Raw genomic sequence first — 8,124 nt, forward strand, 5'->3', positions numbered from 1 at the left:
CTGTTTCTGGAAGGAAAGAGCAAGCTCCCAGCTGACTCAGTAAGGTGGGGTCGGGGCCCAAAGGAGCAGACCAGAGAACGAAGGCAGAGAGGAAGCAGCTTCCGGAATTTGGTCCAGATGGGAAGAGTGACCAGGACAAGAACGCTGTGGGGGACCGGAAACACAACTTAAGGCTGGGTCTGTGTACAAGACCCCAGGCCTGCCAGCCAGGGAATGCAGGGGGACCCCAGGATGATGGGTAAAGGAGAATGCCCTCTGCCCTGATCGGTAAGGACCCCCATCCTGCAGGTGGGTGGAGAAGGTATGCACAACTTCTCCTGGGCAGGAGCTGAGGGCACAGCAAAGTTAGAACAACTCTGGGGAGAAATGACTACCACTTCCTTCAAGTATAGGATTTAGATTCCTGGTATCACATGGTATTTTGGGTTGTTTTTCTTCTCAGCTCTAGAAGAGACTGGAGAATGGAGAGATTAAGAAATTCCAGGGTTTCACTATGGAGAACTGTATGGAGGTTCCTTAGAAAACTAAACGTAGAATTACCATATGACCTAGCAATCCCACTACTGGGCATATACCCAGAGAAAACCATAATTCAAAAAGACACATGCACCCCAATGTTCATTGCAGCACTATTTACAATAGCCAGGTCATGGAAGCAACCTAAATGCCCATCGACAGACAAATGGATAAAGAAGATGTGGTACATATGTACAATGGAATATTACTCAGCCATAAAAAAGAACGAAATTGGGTCAGCTGTAGAGATATGGATGGACCTAGAGACTGTCACAGAGAGTGAAGCAAGTCAGAAAGAAAAAAACAAATATCATATATTAATGCATATATGTGGAATCTAGAAAAATGGTACAGATGAACTGGTTTTCAGGGCAGAAATAGAGACACAGATGTAGAGAACAAAAGTATGGACACCAAGGGGGTAAAGTGGGGCGGGGGGATGAATAGGGAGATTGGGATTGACATATATACACTGATATGTATAAAAGGGATAACTAATAAGAATCTGCTGTATAAAAAATAAATAAAATAAAATTCAGAACAAAAGAAATTCCAGGGTTCCAGGTAGAGAAAATGGGCTTGACCTAAAGCAGGAAAGACTGCAGTTAGACATGAGATAGGAATAGCTGACCATCCGAGTGACAGCATCCTGGAATGAACTCCCAACGGCAGTTCTTCGTCCCTGAGAGCGGAATGTAGAAAGACCTGCCCAGACTGGTGAGGCCCAATCAGAGAGGCCCAGCTTTCCTGAGTCTGACGACCCCTCCTGTAGAGCCAAAGATTCCATAGTGGGTGTATCTGCTGTCTACGGTGATGGTGAAATAGCAAAAAGTGACCATAAGTGTTTTAATGCTTGTCTATGACTTTGCATTTTGTTCATCACAAAATCATCTACAAGCATCAAACAATTAATTGTACAGCCCAGCACTATCTATGAAGTCTTCTGTCCCCACTCCTCCAAAAAACACAGACAAATGGAAAAAAAAAAAAAAAGCTGAATCTATTCAGCCTTTCAAGAGCGGATATACAGGGATGGAGGAGCACATTAACTTACAGAACATCCAGCCAAAGCAGAATGGGGACCCTCTACAGATCAACCAACCTGATGTCTCCAACGATCAAGGCCAGAAAAATAAACACGGCGGGGGTGGGGGGGGAATAAAGGGGCATGCCCTGGATTAAGAAAAATTAAGAAATGTAACAACTCAATATCATAGCTAGATATTTGACCTTGTCTGAGCCCTGATTAGATGAACAATCTGTAAACAGATATTTTTGAAACTATTGGGGACATTTGATTGGGATGTGAGCATTAATTTCATTAGGGGAGATAATAGCATGGTGGTTATGTAAGAAAATGTTCGTGTATTTTTGACAGTGATGTACTGGTAAATGTTTAACAACTGGCTCTCAGGGGGTGGGGTTGTGGAGGGAGCCCTGGTTTGTAGCTTTTGTCAATTTCCATGGTGTAAATACTCCCACCACAGATGATTTCAAGCTACCAACATGACATCACTGAACGCCAAGTTGAGAAGAGACCACACAACCAGCTCTCAGCAGCCAGAACCAGCTGGCTCCAGCACTCCACTGGTTTTAGAGATCCAAACTGAAGTGTGTGCAGGAGACATGACAAGGTATCTGGAATGTGTTTGGAAATAATGCCCTAAAGAAAAAGAGAAACAAACAAAAACAACAAAAGAGTAGATGAAGCAAACGGAACAAAATATTGATAGTGGCTGAATCTGGGTGATGCATACATGGGAGTTTGTTATACTACAATTTTCTTCTATTTGAACGTTATCATAATAAAACATTTAAGACTACAATCATCTTCTATATAGGCGAGAGAGCTTTATTCCAAGACTTCTAGGTATGCACGCTGACTCCTGGACTCCTACCCTAACTCCACAGCCCCCCAGGGATCTGAAGATAAAGAATGGGAACCACAGGCATTGACATCACATGCCTAAATCCATCTATCAATCCATCAACAGGTAATAAGCAAGATGTCTCCATGGACCCTGTGCTAGGCTGAGGGTGGAAGGAGAGCCCCCAGAAGAGAAAAGTGACACAGGGCCTGATTGGAAGTCCTGGGTTGTACCGTCTGCTGACAGAGTGGGCAACTTAACCCAACTCTCTGAGCCCCTATTTCCTCGTTGGCAAAATAAGGGTATGAGTAACCTATGGTGAGAATTAAATTGCAATTCATAGGCACAACTCCTGACATGATCCCTGACACACAGTAGGATGCTCAGGAAATACTGGCTTCCTTCCTTCCGCTAGGGCTCTGCTGAGGTGCTGCAGGAACACGCGTGAGCCGTTAAAGATGTGCAGAGCTCACTTTCCTCATCAGAGAATGTCGGTGTCCTGTTGCCAAATCTCCCCATTTTTCAAGAGAAGCTGGGGATCCTGCTTCTTATGTGAAATCTCCCAATCTTGAAATGTTGTCAACAAATTCATATATTTAAAAACCTTGGGCAGGCCAAGCAAAACACACCTGCAGACCACTGGAGTGTGACTTCTGATTTAAACCATAGAACAAGATGAAGCGCTAACCTTCACTGAAGCTGGGCCCCGGGCGTAGAAGGCTTTACGCACAGAATCACACTGATTCCTCACAATATCCCTTATGATCCCCAGTGTACAGATGAGGAAACTGAGGCTCAGCTTGGTGAAGAGCTCTGGCAGGGCTGGAAACAAATATAGGTCTTCCTGAGAACTCGAAGTTCCAGTTTACCCCCTCTCTAGGTTCCTAGAAGGGTCTTTAGGAAGCAAACGCCAGGCCCAGAGAGGGGCAGGGAACTGCCCAGGGCCACACAGACACACCTGGCTGGCTGAGACTGACCAGGTTTCCTGTGCTTTTCTGGAACAGGGCCCCAGGGCAGACAGCTCTAGAAAAGGTGACAGTGCAGATCCAGCCAGCCAAGCCTGAGATGGTGCAGGAAAGGCACCCCCTACTTTTTTTTTTTTTTTTGCTGTATGCGGGCCTCTCACTGTTGTGGCCTCTCCCGCTGCAGAGCACAGGCTCTGGACGCGCAGGCTCAGCGGCCAAGGCTCACGGGCCCAGCCACTCCGCGGCACGTGGGATCTTCCCAGACCGGGGCACGAACCCGCGTCCCCTGCATCGGCAGGCAGACTCCCAACCACTGTGCCACCAGGGAAGCCCCACCCTCTACTTTTTATCTCCTTGAACAATGTATGTATAGGCTTAAGAATGCTCTAGACCACAAGCCTAGGCCCTTGGTTTCTCCATCTCAAAAACCTGGGAAGTTGGACAGGAAATCCCAGTCAGCAGCTGCTCCACTCCTCAGTGCTTCTAAGACTGGGCTGGAGACACAGCCAACCACCCTGCTTTGGATTAATTCACCCCGAGCTGGCAATAATTTAGACATGCAGTATGTGATTCTTTCTGATTAAAAACTTGGCCAGGTTTCCTGTCCTTGGTGAATTTTCATAGTTTTACTAATAAAGAAGGAGAATTCACTCCAAAAAAGGGCCACTCCAGGAGAAAATGGAACCCTCCTACACTGTTGGTGGGAATGTAAACTGGTGCAGCCACTATGGAAAACAGTATGGAAGTTCCTTAAAAAACTAAAAATAGAGTTGCTATGTGATCCAGCAATCCCACTCCGTGGTATATATCCGGAGAAAAGTGTAATTCTAAAAGAAACAGGCACCCCAATGTCCATAGCAGCACTATTTACAATAGCCAAGACTTGGAAGCAACCTAAATGTCCATCAACAGATGAATGGATAAAGATGTGGTATATATCTACAATGGAGTACTACTCGTCCATAAAAAAGAATGAAATCATGCCATTTGCAGCAACATGGATGGACCTAGAGATTATCATACTAAGTGAAGTGAGTCAGAAAGAGGAAGACAAATACCATATGACATCACTTATATGTGGAATCTAAAATATGACACAAAGGAACTTATTTACGAAACAGAAACAGACTCACAGACACAGAAAACAAACTTACCAAAGGGGAAGAGAGGGAGGGATAAGTTAGGAGTTTGGGTTTAGCAGATACAAACTACTATATGTAAAATAGATAAACAACAGGTCCTACTGTATAGCACAGGGAACTATATTCAATATCCTGTAATAAACCATAATGGAAAAGAATATGTACATTTATGTATAACTCGTCACATTGTAAATCAACTATACGCCAATTAAAAAAAAAGAAGACACTCCAAAAGTTAAGGAATCGTTTCCTTCAACCAAGGAACGGGAAACAACCAATACACGTTCAGATTCCATTTGTGTGGGGCACTCAACACACTGGACACAGAGAGGAGCTACAGACGGGAAGACCCCACCTCAGTCCTAGAGGATTTACAGAAAGTGCCAGGAGGAGCCTAGAGAAACCCCATGACTTTCCCCTTCTGGACCCAGACATTAATCCTTACATGTGGAAGACTCCTGTCTACTAAACAATGTAGTGGGTCATTCAGCACCCAGAACACCTGTGTCCAAACCTTGGCTGTGCCACTTACTATAAGCAAGCCATTTTACCCCTCTGTGCCTCGGTTTCTCCATATGTAAAATGGGAGTAACAACAATAGTGCCGATTCAGAGGGTCACTGATATACCTTAAAGCACTTTAGAGCAGCACCTGGGTTTCACCACGTGTAAATGGAAATAACAACAGCACCTACTTCCTAGGGCTGTGGCCAGGATGAAATGAGTTCACATGAGCAAATCATCTGGAACAGTGGCTGGCACACAGAAAGCACTAGATACACGGTTGCTATTATTATATGAAAGAGCTATTGATGATTGAACTTTTTATTAATTTGTATTTATTTCTTCACAATTGAGTCGCTCTTGAAAGTTAGAAGAGCATTTTCTCAAAGAAACTTTCACATTAAGACTTTCCACTGACTCAGACCAAAGGACTCTCCTCTCCCTTATCACGATCAGGGCGTGCCTTTCTGGCCGGGGCCCTCAGTTCCCTCCCTCCCTCCCTCCTGGGCTCATCTCTTTCCAGCTCACAGGACTCACACCCACTGCTTCACCGTGTGTCTCCCAGCAGCCCCATGAGAAGGTGAGTCAGGTAACATTGTCCCCACCTGATGGTACAGACACTGGAGGGCCAGCAGCTCCCCAAATGTCAGGGCCATGTGCTGAGGGACAGGGACCCAAACACCAGAGCCCCAGGCACCAGGCAGCACTGGGTACACCACTGTCCTTGGGCAAGTCACTTCTCTAACCCTCATTTCCTCATCTGTAAAATTGAGAAAAGAACAGTACCTTCTTCCTCGATTTCTCGTGAGGATTGAATGAGCGACAGCATGTAAAGCATTTAGAACAACGCCTGGCACATGAGGGCTCAATATTTTAGCAAAACAAGACATCCTAGTTTGCCTGGTACAGTCCTACTTTATGCCTGATACCCCAGCAAATCTTCCAGTTAGAGTCACCAGTCGCTCTCAAAAATGTCCTGGTTTGGAAGAAAATTATATGGCCACCCTAAAATAATTGCCCGTTGCTGTTTAAATTATTATTATTATTATTTTATTATTATTATTATTATTTTCCACCATACCACGCTGAGACTCTAAGAGTAAATATGTTGGCTCAAAGTAGTTCTGTAATTCAGTACTGATCTTAGGTGAAAGTGGTCCCTGCCCTGGGGACCCCAAACTCTGGTCCTCCAGCTAAGCTCTCACCACAGGGAGAAGAGACGATGGGGCCAAAGGGACGTGTCATCTGGAGACTGTGCCCCCTCTGGGCCACACTCTGGGTGCCCAGGGCCCTGAGATTCCCTGCCCAGATGGCCCTAAGCCCAATTCCAAGACCTGGGTGGGTCTCTTCTGCAGATCAACCCCTGAGGTCAGATGGCACCGCAGATATGCCCTGCCCTGTGGCCGAGGGGTGGCCAGGGGCAGCTCTCTTGGAGGTGGGGTGGGGTGGTCCGAGCTTATGTGTGCAGGCTGAGATGCTCACACGTGTGTGCACAGGGCCCCTGCACCACCATGCTCCAGTGCAGGCTCTGAGGAGTCTGAGAATTCTACATTCAGAGCTAGCCTTCCAGGTTGTTATGAAAGTATGCTTGTCAAGGTAGGAGAATAGAACATATTTTATTTCACATTTTGTTAGCTTGATTTATAACTTGCAAATATTTAGACATATGGTATGTGAACCTCCACCTGTACTCTTGCTCAGCCCCACAAATCCCTGCCACCTTCTGCCCACTCTCAACACCGAATGGTTACTGAGTCCCTCCTCTGTGCTGAGCCCAGGGGACTCCATGGAGTGAAGGGTACCCTCCTGGCACCCAAACGTGACCATCTTCGTGGGAGCAAACCTCTTGCCTCTAAAACAGTGAAGAGCACAGTGTCAGGGGTGAGGGTGTGAGCCTGGTCTACGGCTCTGCCCCAACCCGAGTGAGGTGGGCAGCTCCCTGCCCCTCTCTGGGCCTTAGTTTCCCCCATTTAGACAAGAGATCTCTCCAGCCCCGAGAGGCTCTGGTACCCAGGCTAAGGTAGGGTGAGGAAGGACACAATTAGATCAGGGACCTGGAGAGGGCGTGACCTGGGGATGGGCAAATAGCTTTCACCGGTCAGTAAGGTATGGAACTGAGCACTTCGCACTAGGGAGGCACAGGCTGCAGCCCATTTCATTTCATTCATTCATTCCACAAACATTGCAGCCACCCACGCTGTGCCAGCTAGGGGCTGATCTGCCGGATCTGGAAGGATAAATTAAACAGGCACACAGAAAACACAAACGCAAAGCAAGACTTGGCGAGTGTGCTAAAAAGAGACCTTCCCTAATCTTCCATCCTCACAACCCTCAGGTCTTATGTCCATTTCTTGGAGGAGAAAAGGGGGACTGGAGAGGTAAGGGGCTCGGTCAAGACCCTGCTGCTTAGGGCGCGCCCAGATCTTGTGGCCAGCCAGAAGCGAGGTTTCGGATTCCGGCAGTCTCCGGCCACTGTCCCAAGCTGCCCGAAGCTGGGGAGGCCCCGTCCAGCTCCCGGAAGGCTGGAGGGAGGTGAGCGCCAGGGAGGGGCTGGGCCAGAGGACGCTCCGGCCGGGAGGCAGGGAGGGGCCTGGCGGGGGGCGGCCGGGCGGCACCGAACTCCCTGGTGCGCAGCCCGGGTGCGCAGCTCCTGGCGCCCGGAGCGCAAGCGGCTGGGTGCGCGCGAGCGGCAGCCGCGCTCGGTCCAGTCCGCCACGGTCGGGCCGGGGTCGGGTTCCGAGGCGCCGGCGGGGGGCGAGGCGGGGCGGAGAGGGCGGCGCTGCAGTGCCCGCAGCGGCGGGCTGGGGGAGCTGTGCCCGCCTGTCCCCCAGGCTCGGGCGGGGATCAGGCAGCTGGGTCGCCTCGCCTCTAGCCCGGCCGAGCTAGGCGACGCGCAGCCAGGCGTGCCTGGAGCGGACTCCGGCCCCAAGTCCTCTCGGGCGCCCGGCCGGGGAGGCCCCCGGAGAAGCCAGTCCCGCGGGCCAGGGCTGCCGCGGCCGCCGCCGCTCCGGCCCGCCCCCGGGGGGTGTCCCGGGCCGCTGGGCCCGCCCAGGTAACCCCATCCTCGGCCCGCCCCCGGCCCGCCCCCCCGGCCGCCCGCCTCCCTCCGCCGCCGTCGCCGCATCCCGGC

The sequence above is a fragment of the Monodon monoceros genome, unplaced genomic scaffold (assembly GCF_005190385.1).
Source record: "Monodon monoceros isolate NGI ecotype Baffin Bay Population unplaced genomic scaffold, NGI_Narwhal_1 Super_Scaffold_18, whole genome shotgun sequence".
Taxonomy (NCBI): domain Eukaryota; kingdom Metazoa; phylum Chordata; class Mammalia; order Artiodactyla; family Monodontidae; genus Monodon; species Monodon monoceros.